Source organism: Cyanistes caeruleus, chromosome 5 (assembly GCF_971803275.1).
Source record: "Cyanistes caeruleus chromosome 5, bCyaCae1.hap1.1, whole genome shotgun sequence".
Classification (NCBI taxonomy): Eukaryota; Metazoa; Chordata; class Aves; order Passeriformes; family Paridae; genus Cyanistes; species Cyanistes caeruleus.
The window spans coordinates 78,934,501-78,950,259 of record NC_141705.1 but is presented as its reverse complement, the minus strand read 5'-3'; the positions used below and the strand labels follow the sequence as shown (position 1 = coordinate 78,950,259).

General features: G+C 43.6%; 1 long non-coding RNA gene across 1 annotated transcript in view; it reads right to left on the bottom strand.

The window, feature by feature from the left end:
• LOC111929029 (uncharacterized) overlaps positions 1 to 15,759 on the bottom strand; it is an 89,972-nt gene that overhangs the window by 9,682 nt on the left and 64,531 nt on the right. Inside the window, exons 21-27 of the long non-coding RNA XR_015286592.1 lie at positions 15,048 to 15,211; positions 13,162 to 13,247; positions 11,282 to 11,372; positions 8,289 to 8,452; positions 7,326 to 7,482; positions 2,775 to 2,856; positions 6 to 101 (exon numbers count right to left, since the gene is read on the bottom strand). This is a non-coding gene — a long non-coding RNA (uncharacterized LOC111929029). The remainder of the gene's footprint in view (positions 1 to 5; positions 102 to 2,774; positions 2,857 to 7,325; positions 7,483 to 8,288; positions 8,453 to 11,281; positions 11,373 to 13,161; positions 13,248 to 15,047; positions 15,212 to 15,759) is intronic.

Genomic DNA, 15,759 nt, shown 5'->3' with positions numbered 1-15,759 from the left:
TCTACCTCGTGTGAGTCCGAAGAATTTTTAAGGCATCATGTGCTGAGGATGGGACAGGGGAGCATCAGGCAGAGTCACTGAGGGCTTGCTGCTGGATTAGCCTGTAAAATTCCCAATAGTTTAAATGCAGGCAGGATTTAAAGCCCTGCAGAGCACACCTACCTGAGCAACACAGGAGATTTTACAGGACAAGAACAGGTTCAGTGTACAGACAATGGACATTCCCACACAGACACAGTCCCTGCACTCCATGCTGCCTCCTCAGACACTGACTTCCTGAGGCTTTCCCTGGATGCTGTTTTAATTCCTCACACTGTGGGGCTCCACCACTAACTCACCCTGGGAGATCATTCTGCAGTTTAATAGACATTACTATGGCAGTTTTACCTCTGACATCCATCCAAAATTCTACTTTTCCTAATTTAATTCCATTCTCTACGAATCTTTTTTTTTCCTCCATGGGTGTTAAGGAGTTCCTTTCTTATTCCAGATGAAGTCAAGCTATTAGCAACCAGAAATCTGTCTTATTCCTTCTCTGGAGAGATGGAACTTTGAGCAGGTACAGGTAGGTAATTATGGACTGCACTTAGGGGTCCGCTAAAACTTTCTGCCTGATTTCCTGTCCCTGCAGGGATGATAATTAGTGTTCCACATGGAAATATCCCCTGCCCCTTGGCAACGAGCAGGGCAGCACTGAGAGGCTCCAAGAGCAGCTCTGTGCAGCCCCCCAGGCTGGGGGAGGAGAGGAAAGCGTGTCCCAGCTCTGCAGAACACCAGAGACCAAACAGAGCCATGAAATTCACTGCCAAAGGGAGCATGGACAGAGATGAGCTTCTCCCCAGGCTGGGGTGCCCCACTGCAGAAACAGAGAAATGTGACTCTTGGAAGTTAAATTCATAAGGAGAGGAAAGAATGGGTTCAGTTCTGAGTGTACATTGGCTTAAATCAGGAGCTGCTCTAATAATCCTGTGGAATGGGATGGGTCTGAGCGCCAGCTGAAGTGAAAGGCAGCTCACGCTGAGGCCACATGTGTCCCAGGTTTGCTTTTATTTTCTACATTATTTTTCCTTAATATAAACATCGACCACAACAGGTACTAACAGAAGACTCCAGGAGCCTTTCCCAGCTGTTTCGGGCTTCAACCCCCAAAGCTCGCCTCCCATAATTCAGTTTCACCTTCAGGCACTTTAAAGTTAATAGACTCATTTGAGCAAAGGGCTTATTGGAAATCCATGTTGGAAAATAGTGAGCCTAAGTGTGCTGGTGCCAAGCTATAAACACATTTATACAGTGCAGTAAATCAGCGCCACCGCCTCTCTTTGGAAGGGCAGGGCCAATTAAGCCAAATTAAGCCCAATGTACAGGATATGAGGATGGAACCTGTTCAGCTGTAGGCAGGTAGCAAAGGCTGCAGCCACACCACCCTGCTGGGCCTCGTTTTGACATGGCCCTGCCTGGCCAGATTTGGTCCCATTTGCTTTTGGCTTGTCATTCACTGATGGCTGAAAAAGAACAGGGGTTTGGAAAGGCACTGGCAGCGCTCCGGGGGTGCGGCACGAGGAGAGGCAAATGGAAGAGGCAGGAAAGGTGATGCCTGTGGACATCTTCTGGTACAAGGTCCACAAATGTGCCTGGGCTCTGAAATGCAATAATGGTCCTGGACTCTCTCTCAGAATTCCTGCATAGGTAGAGGTCGTATGATTTGACCAATGACTTTTTACAAACAAGAAAATGTTATTTGTTATCAGAGCATTTCATTCAGCTACCTTAATTACCCCCCTGCCTCTTCTGTGTTGTCTAAAATACAAAACAAGGTACAATAATAGGATGGGATGTTTCAGAGAGCTGGCTGGTTTTTAGTTCATTCTATCCAATATTATATTGGATATTATTTATAATTTCTCTTTGTGGAAAAGCCGTCATTGACTATTTAATGTAAAGTTACCACTGCCTGAATAGGTGCTCAGATCACAGAAGCTGTGGCTAGAAGCTGACAGCTGGCAGAGCCTTCCTGTAAAAACTCTAAAATGCATTAGAATGCACACCAAAATATTTTTTTTAATGAAAGAGAAAAGGAAGAAAAAGAGCCCTGTGTCCCATTTAAAAGGGGAGAATTCAGACTTTGAGAGAGAATGAAAAACAGGGATTTCAAACATTCTTTTAAAGGTTTTGTTTTACTTTTAAGATTCAGAGAAGTCAAGCACTCTTGTTGCTGCCCTAGTCCCTAATGCAAGATGTTCTTGTGCTACTTTGCCAATACCTAAAGCAGGAGGAAGAGATTTCCAAATGAAATGCCAAAAGCAACTGCCAGGTCACCAGCAGTGCCTGCCCAGGTCCTAACCCATGGCACTAATTATCCATCTGCCTTGTCAGCTGCCCGAACAGATTCTCCATCCTATGGCTGGGCACAGGAACAGGCTGCCTTTCCTCTTCTCACACATCTTACCGTGGGTAGGTTTGTTTGGAATGATTTTTCAGCTTTGTTCTAGCTATTCTGTTTGCACCTTCACTCCTCTCGTTACTTGTTTCGCTGCTCATTTACTCACTGGAACAAAAATTGTCTGAGACAAGCACTAAAGAAGCGAACGTTTGTGAACAGAACCCAAACTCATTCCCTTCAGGAAGTTGGCAACTCACTGCACCATCATAAAACAGAGGTATTCACCTTTAAATCCTGGCTTTTGAAAGCAAGGAGAAACTCACATAAGCAGAAAGCCCATAACACACAACCCAAAATCCACAAATACCTCACACGAGCAGGGCGATGCACTCACCACGCTGGGGAGCAGCCCACAGCCTTGGAGCAGCATTCATAAGCAGCTACTTGGCAGTCCTTTGCACAGGAAATGCTGTCACCTGAACAAATAAAGGAGATATCCTGGTGTGGGCCATGGAGGCCTCTCCTTCTGACTTGTATCAGCATCATCTGGGGAAAAAGGGGATCCACAGGTGGGAAGAGCAGCGGCCTCTGACTGCAGCTTCTCTCTTGTGGCACCCTGGCCACAGGCTGCTGCTGCCTGCCTTAATTCTTTAATTCTTCACCAAGGCAAGGAGGTACTTTCCATTTTCCACTTTCACAGCTTCTTCACAGTATGAATTAGCGAGCTGACTCTACCCTAAGGTACATCCCAGCACGTCCCATCCTCTGCACCAAAGCCATCATTACCTGCAGAGCAAAAAAGAGCACAGAGAGAAGGGTAAAAATCTCTGTTGAGATCTAGGAAGTGATTGTTCCTGGCTGGCTATGGGGCTGTTCCACTCAGCATGGCACTGGCTGTGCAATGCATTTTCTTTCACACACAGTACTCTTGGTTTCTTAATAAATTGACTGCTTCTTCCAGTACATCAGTCCCACTTGCCCCTACGGCTACCTCCTAACCAGCCCAGTATGTCCTGTTTATCATCTTGAAGGAATTTTGAAAGGCAACTCAGAAATTTTTCTGAGTTTTCCAAGTGTGTTTCACTATTCCAGTGTCTGTTGTATTGAGCTTGGATCATCCTCGTATTTACAAGGTATGAGAGATTTCATTCAGTGCAGATCCTCTACAAAGTCTAAAGGCTCCACTCAAACACCAGATTGGTGTGGCTCCACATTTGCTTTTCCACACTCATATTAAACAGACTTTAAACAGTTGACTTATTTGTGGCACATGATGTTGCATGGTCTGGAAATTAAATATCAGGGTTGTGTTTCACCCCCTAGTCCCAAGGGGTTAATAAAGGAGTCTGTTTGCTGATTGTTTTCCTGAGATATAAACTTATAAAAGTACATTAGTCCCTCATCAATTCGCAGTTTATCTCTACATTTTCCCTGATGGCCTTCCCAATAGCATCGTGGGGAGGAGTGAAAGGGCCACAGGGATTCCAGAACAAATCCTTTGCAGAACAATTTACAATATGTACATTTGTTTACTTCTGCCATATTTGCTACATCTGCTTCCCTGACACTAATTAATTAGGCCTTGTTTAATTAATTGTGTTCTCTGAGCAAGGTGCTGTTGATATTTTGCAGCTGGTCCTTGAGAGGGGAGCTGTGCAAGGCAGAGCTCCTGACAGCATCCCTGGTTTGAAGTCCTGCAGCTCCCCACACCCTGCCAGTGCCCGTGGCTTGTGCAGCTGGAAGGAACCCGCTGGATCTGAGCCTTCAGCCCTCCTGGAACTGCCAAAAAAACTTCAAGTGGAGAAGCAACAGTCCAAAATCTGACTTGAATCTAAATAAACCCCAAACCCAGAAACACAGATGTAGATAGCATACCTTGAGCTTCCTCCCAGTGAGGCTTCCTCCTCTATTTATTTACTTATATAGATTTATCTCAACTTCCTTGGGTCACACTCGGATGTGACGGGACAGGTCTCGTCCTGGAGCAAGTTAATAACAGCCCCACAGGTCTGCCCTGCACATCATTCCTGTGTGTGACTGCACGTCTTGTTTTACACAGATGGGCAATCACGCATATAAATGCTCCTATAATTCATCCCAGAGTTGCTCAACTGTTTATACAGGCAACTTTCCATCTATTCCTAGCGCTCCACATGCTACAGAGGTGTTTTCTCTTGTTCCCAAAATATTATTCTTCATTAATTGAATTCTGGTCAAACAGCTATACCTTTGAGGGCTGGAGATTCTTCATCTCCTAACAGGCTCTTTGAGGTCAGGCAAAGAAGAAAGTCTAATATTTTCCACAGTGCTATGTAGCCTACTAATTTCTTGTCAAAATGGCATGTGTTTACCATCCCTCACTGATACTCTGACTGGACTTTGGCAAGGAAACCTTTGCCAACAACCACTTTACGAGCAAAACCTGCACATTTCTCCCTGAGAGCTATTTTTTAAGAACACTTCCTTTAAGGAAAATTCTTCTCACAAAATTTCGGGGCTGACTGAGGTGTCCTGCTCCCAGCCTGGCTGCACTGATTTCAGCAGCATCACACCAGAAATAAACAGGATTGTTTTTGGTGGCACGATGTCACATGCATTGACCATATCCCTGGCAACAGCGAGCCTGCCCTGTGGCTGTTTGAGAAGAAAGAAATGGAATGAATCAGAATAAGCCACGGTCCCTGCAAAAAGGGGGGGAAAGGAAAGAAAGGAAGAAAGGAGCAGCCACAGAGCGGGGTCTGGGAAGATTAGGGGCTGGTTTGAAAACACTGAGGCAATGGACTGAAACCCAAAAGATTACTTGTCTACTTTCTAGCTGCAGCAATAATCATTCTCTGCTAATTACCTTCCCTTTTGTGCCATGGGTGCCATTAGCAGTGTCCCAGCAGTGTCCAGGACAGCCCAAGGGTGCACAATGCATGTGCTGGGGGACGTGCCATGGCATCAGCCACCAGACACATTTCAGGGAGTTTCAATGCCTGAGCTTATTTTGTTTTGCTTGCAAACATCTGAGCTCTCTGACTTGGCAAAAGGAAAAAAAAAACCAAACCAAAACCAAAAAAAAAGCACTGCATGTCATTCTCTTTAGAGCTCCACATAAAAATCCTATCAGTGCTTTATAGACAGCAGTATGGTGGTTTTCCTAGCTTCAAATGCTTTCCTGTTCCTGCTACTCACCCAGATGGAAAGGTTCTGCAAACAAAAGCAGTACAGTGAAGGCATGTGAGAATTTACTTCCAGACACTTCAGATTGCAGATATTTGTCTCACTCTTTGCTGTTGGCAAATCTGTCACTGAAGGGTCGTAACTACAGGTTAACAGAAATACAGAAAACCCCTCTCTTCCTGTCTCTTTCACTTTGTTTTTCCTGCAAAGCAAGTTGTCAGCGAACACCAGTCAACACTCGATTGCTGTAACACAGGTGATTACAAGAAATATTTGATTTTCCTGAATGTTTCCTGCCTCAGTCTGTACCCAGGGTGCTGCTTCTGCTTGAAATTGTTTTTCACTGCTGTTATGTGAAGCCCACAGCTCATAACAAAAAGAGCTGATTATGTAAAACCAAAATGCCATGGGGCTGTCAAAGCCCAATACCCTGAGTGCAAAGCCCAGGCTGGGCCTTTGGGAGCCTCTGCACTCGAATTTCACAAGGGTTTTTGCTGGCTTCCAGATCAGAAGGGGCACACAAGGTAGGGTGCACTGGCATCCTGAAATTTTGAATCACTAGGGCATCTTCATCTGATGTTTTGTTGGGTGATTTTGCAGTATTCCTCCTCCAGGTTACCATAAGCAGTCTAAAAAGTGTGTGAAACTTCTCCCTCTTGCAGGATAAGGTCTGAATTTTCATTTTGCACTCATCACAAACAGAAACAATCATTTCAGAAAGGCTGCCATTACAGTTAAATTAGGAAGTAAGAAGTCAGTTTTACATAGAGGAGTTTGTTTTTCAGTGGAGCTTATTAATAGAATGAAGGCATGGCTTTGATAAATTTGGAACACACCCAAACTACAAATCAGAGTTTTTAACTTCCAAAGTTGGCAGTCAGCTGTCTTTGTTTTCCTCTTTATTTTTAATTTATTTTTTCCAGAGCTTTGACAACTTCTGCTCTAGCTGTGCAAGTTAAGAGTTGTGGTATCTGCAGGATTACTGCCAGAATTTAAAAAAAAAAAATCATCACTTTAGACCCTTGCTTCAGAGAAGTCTTGTCATGAAAGGGAGTTGGAGAGATCTTTCCCTTGAGTAAAGCAAATGACATGAAACAAAGCTGAGAAATGCTGTTCAAAGCCAACATCACACCCTGGGACAAGATCAAGACTCTGGAAGGTTTCTATGTCTTGGAAGGCTGGGTTCAAAGGAAGGGTGGTAAACTCACTTTTAATATAAAGAAGAAATCTCTTCAAAAAGAAGATTGAATGAGTTTAGGCAAGTACATTTTCTTTAGACTCTCTTCAGGAGCTTGGATGCCTCTCTCATGAAACCTACTGCTTGTCTCTGGAAGTTTCAGCTCTAAATTATGAACAGGGTAGTGAACATCAGTGAAAGAAAAACAAATGAGGAAAAAAGGGCTTGACTGAGGACCAGGCAGAAGCTCAGGCAAAAGCATCTCCCTGGTGACATCCCACTGCTACCCAACAAAGGGGATGCCCAAACCTGTTGAGGGTGAGGGGCAGCAGAGGGGAAATCCTCTCTTCCTGCCCCAGCACTATGTTCCACCTCTGCAGACATCTCTTGTATTCCTTGGCAGCACCTCACACTGAGCTCACCTCCAGTTTGTACTGACATGCTGTAAACACCAGCCCATGTCCCAAAGCTGGGCAGGAGAGAAGTTTTCTTTACTCTGTCCCACCAACCCTTGCACTTAAATTTATATTCCTACTATGCTTGCACCAAATATGCAGAAATAGAGAGAATTAACAAAAAAAAACCCCAAACAAACCAACCAACCTCAGGCTATGCAAACTGATCCTCCTCTCCCTCGCTGGCAGCTTGGAAGACTCCTGACAGTGTCACACAGGTGGCACCTGAGCAGGTGCTGCACTGCCACTCCCAGCTTTCCACAGATCAGGCTTCACTTCACCTCCAGTATGGCTAAGTCAGGCTCCTGTTGAGCAGAAAATACATGAGATTTTGCTTCTTGCAAACAGCTCCATCCTTCTAGAAACTGTTTGTGATGTGCCTGGCCCTAGAGGAGTGCCAGGCCCGATTAATGTTGTTTAACAAAGCATTTGGCTTGCCTCTGATGAACAGCAGAGGTCAGAGGGCAGGGACCTATGCTGAAAGCTAATTGCTCAAGTTATTTGTCTGGCTTGTGTTAGGTGCTGGGATCCTGCTACACAAGTCAGAAGTGCAGAGTGCCCTAAGTGCAATATTGTAATTTAAAAGCTTCTAACACAAGAGAGAAACAATTCACTGATCATCTCATTAGAGGCTTAGCTATTTACATCTGGACAGCTTCTCTTCTTTGATCTTGTAAGAAAAATGAATGGAAGTTTAGGACACATTTAATTGCTTTTATAAAGGCTTGGATCCAAGCAAAACACATTTAAAATCTGGGAAATAACAATGAGGGGTTGTAAATTTATTCAATACCCTCTGAACAGTTCTAGATACCAAACCAGAGAATTCCAGTGTTAAAGAATACAAGAGTGCTGACTCCTGGTTTCTATTTGACTCCCATTACAAACCTCATCTGTATGCTACTAAACCAAACAATATCCTTCTCCCTGTGGACACATGAATGAGCTATAGAGACATTGTTTGGTTTTATTTTTTGCCCCTTGCAGTGTACAAAAAACTGCAAGCTCTGTAGCCTGAAAATTTCACTGAGTAGAGAAATCTCTGCTCCCATCTACCGGTGAGCAAAAGAAGAATGCCCATAAAACCAGTAAATCTGTTTGGTTGTTTTACCCAGGTACCATCTGCTTGTTCATAAATGTAGTGGCTTTTGTTCTATTTCACTCCTCATTCTTCCAGTGGCACTTTTGGATAGATGTCATAGTTACATTTCAATGACCAAAAAGTCCTGCCAGTCTTCTCAGTATCCTGTACAGGGACGGCTTCTCTGTTAGTTCCTGCAAAAGATTTCATGAGTAGACATGATGGGGAAACAGATCCACGATGGGGCTGAACAAAGGAAAGGAGTTTTTTAATGCAAACCATGCTAACAGCAACAGAAGTGGCACATCTTGGAGGCTGGACTAGGTGGCCTTTAAATATCCCTTCCAACCCAAACCATTCTGTGGTATTCACTGAAAATCCTTACTCAATCACTAAATAATTAATTTGATTAGGTTTTAGGAAGGAGATTCCAAAAGCAACAGAATATCCATTTGCAGCTGGCTGGCAGGAGGCCTGCCCAGGCAGAAGTCAGAACTCTGGGGCTGTGGTATCCAAGCTGCTAAATTACAGGGAAATTTAGCACAAGGGGAAGGAGAAACGATGCTCAGTAAGCAAAGTGTGCCTACAGAAAATTCACAGCATCAGCTGGAAACCAAATCACTGGACTGTTGCCAAAGGTGCTGAATGAAGTAGATGCTTCTATTTACTGTGGACTGTTTCCCCAAAGTTAATGGTATCTTTGCCTTGCCACTAGCAAAGGCTTTGTGTTTCCTACGAGTTTTGTACTTGCAAGCGATGAACAACTGCCTGAAGGTGCTTGGAAAACATTCCAGGTGGGAAGGGGCACAGTGCTGTACGCAGCTTTAAAGAGCAGTTGTATTGACCACAGCCTTACTGCTAGCAGGAGTTGAGTTCTGGGTATCCAGTGACTAGGGGTGGTGGCAAAAGTGGAGGAGAACGTAGTCAAAAGGAAGTGAATCACTGGATTCATATGGAAGGGCTGAATTTCTGAGCTCACCAGCTTCTTTGCTGGAATTTTCTCATCATCTGAATCTTAAGGGAAGCCTCACTGCCATTGTTAGGAGCAACATTCAGTTCTTGCCATGCTCTCATTGGTGGTCATTGCTATTCCCAGGTCATTAGGAAGAGGAACAAGCACAGTAAGGAATGTGAAAGAGGGCTGGAGGGAAAAGATGCTGCTGAATAAATCCATACCAGGGTGAACACAGCGCTGAGACAGAATATCATTCAGCAGGAAGGTTTATCACTACAAACTGGCATGTTGCAGCTGAACTGGGGTTTTCTAAAGAGAGCTGCACCCACAGACAGCTGACTGATGAGTTCACCGGATAAAAGACTGTTCAGGAGTTCATCCACTGAAAGGCTCTTTACAGGCTCCACTTTCTCACGGTCCCCCTCTGGAAGGAGTTACTGTGCTTGTAAGAGTTCCACAGCCCGTGCCTGTCCTCCCATTGTTTCAAGTTAAGGGAACATCAGCTGGTTTTGCTATTGTGAGCAGGGGCCACGATGGAGGGCTAATTGCTTCTGTTCAGCTAAATGTCTGTTTTATGGGGCCAGGCTATTGCAGGCACCCAGCTGGACAATGGGACAGCGGCCTGAGCCTGTGATCTCCCTCTGACAGTGGGCATTTAGGCCACTTCTGAGGGAGCTGGCAAGAAAACTCCTTGTTTCTTTTTCCACACAATAAATAAAACCCCCAAAAGATAATTAGGTAATTCAGAGTGGATAGTGATTATCCATGGTTTGGGAGGAATTTCTTTCTGACAAAGACTCCTCTGCATCTGTAGTACAAACTGATTTTACTGTGAACTTGCTACCAGCCAGAGGAAGCAAGCTTCCCAGTGGAAATCTGTAAGGTGGGAAGCGTTTGTTCTCGTTAGATGCACACAAGGATACATGAAGGTTATTCCTAGCAAGCTACATTGCATCCTTGCTAAAGAAAATGTGAACATTTCTACCCCTTGGTGAAATCAAGGTACAGAAACATGTATTCCTAAAAGAATGCCTTTCTCTGGGGCTTTGGGGTTTTGTTTTTAGACCAGTGCCAGCTTCTGTAAGAGGCAGGTCTCTGAGCCTCTCTGAGCCTGACAGAATCATGCTTTATTGCCTCTGTGGCAAAAAAAGTGAATCCTAATAAATTTTAACCAGCCAGTTGATTCTGCAGCACCAAGACACAGAGCTTATTCCAGCTGCTCCTCCTTTTTTGGGTGCTCAGGTGGTTGAACACCAGGACTGAACACAGCATTTCAGGGATGTTGTGGGGCAGAGATGACAAAGCATGTGCAGGGTGTTTCTTAATGCTGGCCTATTCGAATGATGAAAATTAAAGTAGCCCTGTGGATGTTTACTGGCATCCTGTAATAGGTTCTTCACAAAAAGTCAACGCAAGCAAGCCTGGAGATTGACTTGGAACTCAACTTCATTCATTACTTAAAGGTGAGGGTGTAAAGACATTTTTCCAAACAGAGATGGCTTGCCTTGTGGATGACTGGCCTGGTCTCCCTAAATCTCAAGGCTTGTAGATTTCTCCTATTCCCAGGTCATTTTTATATTTGAATTCCAAATATTCCTGCCTTTCTTTTCCAACACAAAATATCTGGACTAAAGAAGGCATTCAGAAAAAATGTGCTTTATCTAACTTGCAATAGAGATCTAATTTTCAATACCACCAGTTTTACGGATTAATGTAAAATGGCAAAATTCAAGCACAACTGTTCTTCATGTCTAGTGGGCCCAGTAATAACTACAAGAAAGAAAATTAAAAACAGGAAAAAAGGCCATATGTGACTTTTGTCTCATATTATGCCTGTAGCTTAATTACAGAGCTGCATTGTGTGCTTACAAAGCAGTAAAGGCACTGCAAGAAGTACCATTAATGACTCAGCATCACCCCCTGAAGATCAGTTTTGTGTCTGGAATCTTTCTGGTGGAAGCCCCTTGGATTCCCCAGGTTCACCTTTCCCTGCAGAGGCTCCTACACCTGAGTACAAACTAGCAGAGGGTGAGGACAGGGAACAAGCAAGATCACAATCAAATCCTACCAGTTCTGCAGTGTGCATCCAGCAGGCAGAGGGTGAACTGGGTGAGGAGGTGTGAGCTCAGAGATCCTCATCCTCACAGGAGATTTGGAAGCTGAGAATGGTCCCCCATGGGATGAAGGCACAGGGTGCAAAAAGGAGAAAGCATGTGGAGAGAAAAATGCAGAATGAGGGTGACACAGAAAAGCTGAAAGTTGTGTTTGAGAAGTTAATTGTGAACCCAGAATGATGCAGGAAGCAGCAAGCTTATCAGAGATCTGTGCATGGCCTACAGTATCAAATGTTATGTTCACAGGGAGACCAGACAAACAAATTGGCAGGATATGTCAAGAGAGTCTAGACTGGAAAAGGTCTCCTGAGAAATTAATTTCCAAATCTTTAATCTACCCCATTTTATAAAATTTTATCTACAATAATGCAGCTTTTCACACATCCCTACTTTGAGAAAAATGCAGTTAAATGCTGTTGGAAAACAAAAAAAACCCCAACCAACCAAAAAAAAAAAAAAAAAAAAAAAGCCCACAAAAAAAAATGAATGTGTTCTTTTCTTTATCTAACTTCACATTTTCCCAAATGCAACTTGAAGCCTCATCCAGGGAAATATTTACATATGTGCTTGTGTCATTCTGACTGCCCCCACACTTCCTGTACTCACTGGAGCCCATCTGATGCTTTAGACTAGGTGTTGAAATGCCCTACTGAACCAAAGCCACTAATTCTGATTTTTTTTTCTTTCTTTAAGGTGGAGAACAAAGAGATATCTCCCTCCTGGAAGCCTCAAGGGTTGGCAAGAAAGGAGATGATGTGGGAAACCTTGTGCCCCTCTTCTCCCAGGTGACATGAAGAGCACTGCCAGATGTGCCATGTCAGAAGTATTGCAGAAGTGTTTTTTTCCTAAGACATGCAAACCTCAATCCTTAGGTCTTTTCAGGAAAAAATCCCACTTCATCTGAATGCAACAGAGAACAGGTACAAAATTGTTTTGCAATGTGTACACTGTGGAAGCTCATGGATATTCTTCTGGTATTTTACTCACAGAGCTGTCACTGCCTGCACATTAGAAGAAGTGGAAAAAGCACAGCCCCTGAAGAGATCATTAGTATTTCTTTCCTCCTCATCTGGCTCTTTCTTTAATTCCTCTTCCCTTTCCCAGAGAAGTGTATCAGATTGTTCTGAACAGGATGCCTCATCTCTGACTTATGCACAGGACAGCCACAAGTGCAGAGTATCTGCTGATCAGGCTAATGCTGGAATCACTGTGATTTTATGGCACCACAAAACACACCACAGTGGCAGAGCACACAGGCTCTTATTTCCTGTTACAGACAAACACCCATTGAGCTGTCCCCACCACATCTGGGGAACCTGTCTTACCATACTGCTTTTTTTGTTGCTTTTCAGGATATCTCACTGAAGTAATGAGAACAGATCAACTACAAACTTGCAGGGGAAAAGCACACAAATTTTAGATGTTAATCTCCAATTATCAGTGACTGAAAGGGCAAAGGAGCCTGCCCCAGTGCCACACTCAATATTCCTCACAGGTGAGCTCTTTCTACAGCCCTCACTTTTCATTGTCAACTCTTTTTTGACAGCAGCTAGGAGTTTTTAGTTTTATTTCTAAGATTTTTCTGCATTTAGTGTTTTCATCTGTCCATCCCCTCTCTGCTAGAGAGAAATGACCCCTCGCCTCTGGTGCTAATTACACAGTCCTTCCTATGATTCTTGGAAAAGAATTACCTTTATGGCTCTTTGAGAGAAGCACCTTTTTCTTAGAGATCTCTTTAATGTGGCCAGATTTTTCTCTCATTGCAACACAGAATCCTGACTGACAAGCAGCAGTTTGTTTGGAACATTATGCAAAGGAAAGTGCATCAAAATACCTGGAATGATGATTCATCAAAGACTTCAAATTGCCCAATTCTCTTTTTGGTGATATTCTGGAGTCTTTTCTACAACTGGTGTATTCCTACAAGGTAAATGTGAGACAGTTAATAGGATCCTACCAGCACTGAGCACTTCTGAGAGTTTACTGCACTTTTGGAATTTACATTTTTGGTTTGTCATTCCCCAAATGGTCACAGCTCTTCACCCTCTTGTGCTTGAGCTTCCTGCTGCATCACTTCCACCCCTCTCTCTTTGAATTCTCTGTGTGTGAAGGGTGGTGGAACCAAAGCCAGAACCACCCAGCCTGCCTCAAAGAAGGGGTTTTCTGGTAGTGGAATACTGGTTTAAACATAGCCAAAGCCTGTGTCTTCTTCATTACTGCATTTAAGGAGAAGAGTTCTTTTAAGAGCTATTTTTGCCATCCCTGTGAATCTGAAGCAATCGTGGCGTTTTGTGGGTTTCTACTGTGTAATTTCAATATGCAACAATCTCTCCAAGTTGAATAATTTGGAATCCACGCACGCTTTGCAGTTTCGAGATAATTTGATCTGAATAGCAGTTTCACGTAAATGTTTTGGCAGCAGTGAAAATACCCTCAGCATTACCACTTGCAACTTGAAACACAAATAGCGATTTCAGATGCTGACAATGAAAGAGCTTGATAGGCAGGTTGAAATTGTTAATTCCTCGGTCTGAAACTGATATTTTTCTCCCTGAAAGATTTGAAAACAAATCTACTTTCAACAGGTTATTTCGGTATTTATGTGATACCAGCAACATCTGTGCAGCTCCCTCTCTTCTCCTGTGGGCAAGCACTGTTAGGGGAGTGAGAAGGAACACAGATCTTGCTTGCTTCACCCCACAGCTGTGGGGAAAACATGGGATATGATGTTTGAAGTGCTGGATAATTGGAGGAAGTGGATGGAGAATGATAACAGCAACAGGGAAGTTTCTCAAGTGATTTGAGAAGGTTGTTTGGTGCAGGCTGGATGTTTGATTATCTGTGCACTGGATACCCACTTCTCTCTACTTGAATAATACATGGGAACCAAGGATTGTTTACTTTAAAATACCAAAATGAGAAATGACCATGTTCTGAAAATAAAACCTGTGAGTTTCAACTCTGCCACCTCTAGGAAAGCCCAGTGGGAGGGATAGGATTGCTAGAACTAGGGGAGGCCTCCTTTTCCTTATTTGTTATCATTTAACAGAATCTGAAGGCATCTTCCTTTGCAGAGAGCAGGAAATCATTCCTGTGCAGCTCCAGGGCCACACAGAGGTTATGGTGCCCATTTCACTCGTGGTGTTAAACAACAGAGCGTTTCAGAATCGTAGTGGGGCTGTAGGGAGTCACCAAACCCTGGCCAACAGAAAACAGAAGAGCACATGCACAGTGGAGAGTTTCTGACTTTTAGTAAGAGAAGAAAACACAGTGTTCTTTAGCTGCCTTCTCCCTCCAGTGATCTCAGATACCACTGGTCATGTTCCACTACAGGGGAGATTTCTCAGGGTCACATTCGGAAGCACGTGGTCAGCAGAGAAAAAATCCCAGCCAAAACATTCCTGTTAATTGGTGATTGTTTTTGAAACCTGAACATTATGAATCCGTGTTATGCTCTCAGCCTTTGCTCTAAGTCTGCTTGGAATCAGGAAGCTGAAGTTTTGTGGCAATGAACTGTGGTATCCTATTGAGCAGGACTAGTGTACGTATTTTGGGCACGCTAACAAACACAACCTCGCACCTGCATGTCACTGGGAAATGAAAAGGATTGTGATTGTGCACATTATCTGTCTATAATGTCTGCTTCTGGGACACAGAGTGTAGCTGCCACTTCACCATGAGGCAGCCCAAAAGCACTGTCAAGACCTGCGAGGTGCTTGCCTTGGACAGATGAAACGTGGTGTCACTGACTTCAGCAGTGAAATTCCCAAGGAGCTTTGTGTTCTGCCCAAGATGCGCTGATATTCGCCGTACATGGAAGCAAGTGTGTTACCAGAACAAGCATCATTTTTGCTAGTCAGAGAAGATGTAATCACCCAAGTGACCTGCAATGATATTTATGAATCGTGAATCTTGGATTTATTTAGCACAGACCATCTTATTTTCCTATCCAAAGCTGCTTGTTAGGCAAACTCTGAGGACTGTTAAATATCGCATGACATTCAAAAACCAGAACTTTCTAAAGCCCCTTTTTATCGTTTGGGTTTTTTTTTTTCCCTCTCTTTGGCTAAACCTATTCTGGGTTAATATGCTTTTCAAAGTTAACCTTTCTCAATCAGTGCTTTTAATGCAGCTGTTTGAGTCAGCCAAGGAAGATGTTACAAAATCTCTCCCATTGCTGCCTAACCAAGGATGTTTCGATGGAAACATGGTCCTTTTGATCTGATTTATTTGGGAGTTCTTCTTGTGCAGCTTGTATCTCAGCAGAAAACCTAACAATCTGTTTGCTCTTACTGGGAAAAAAAGAGATTGTCGCCCTGCCAACATAATTACATTGGTGAGTTAGGGAATAATGAGTGAGAACAGATGAAATATTTAGATATAAATAGTCTGTTTTCATGTGCTGTGATTGTCGCTAATAAGGCAGGGACGT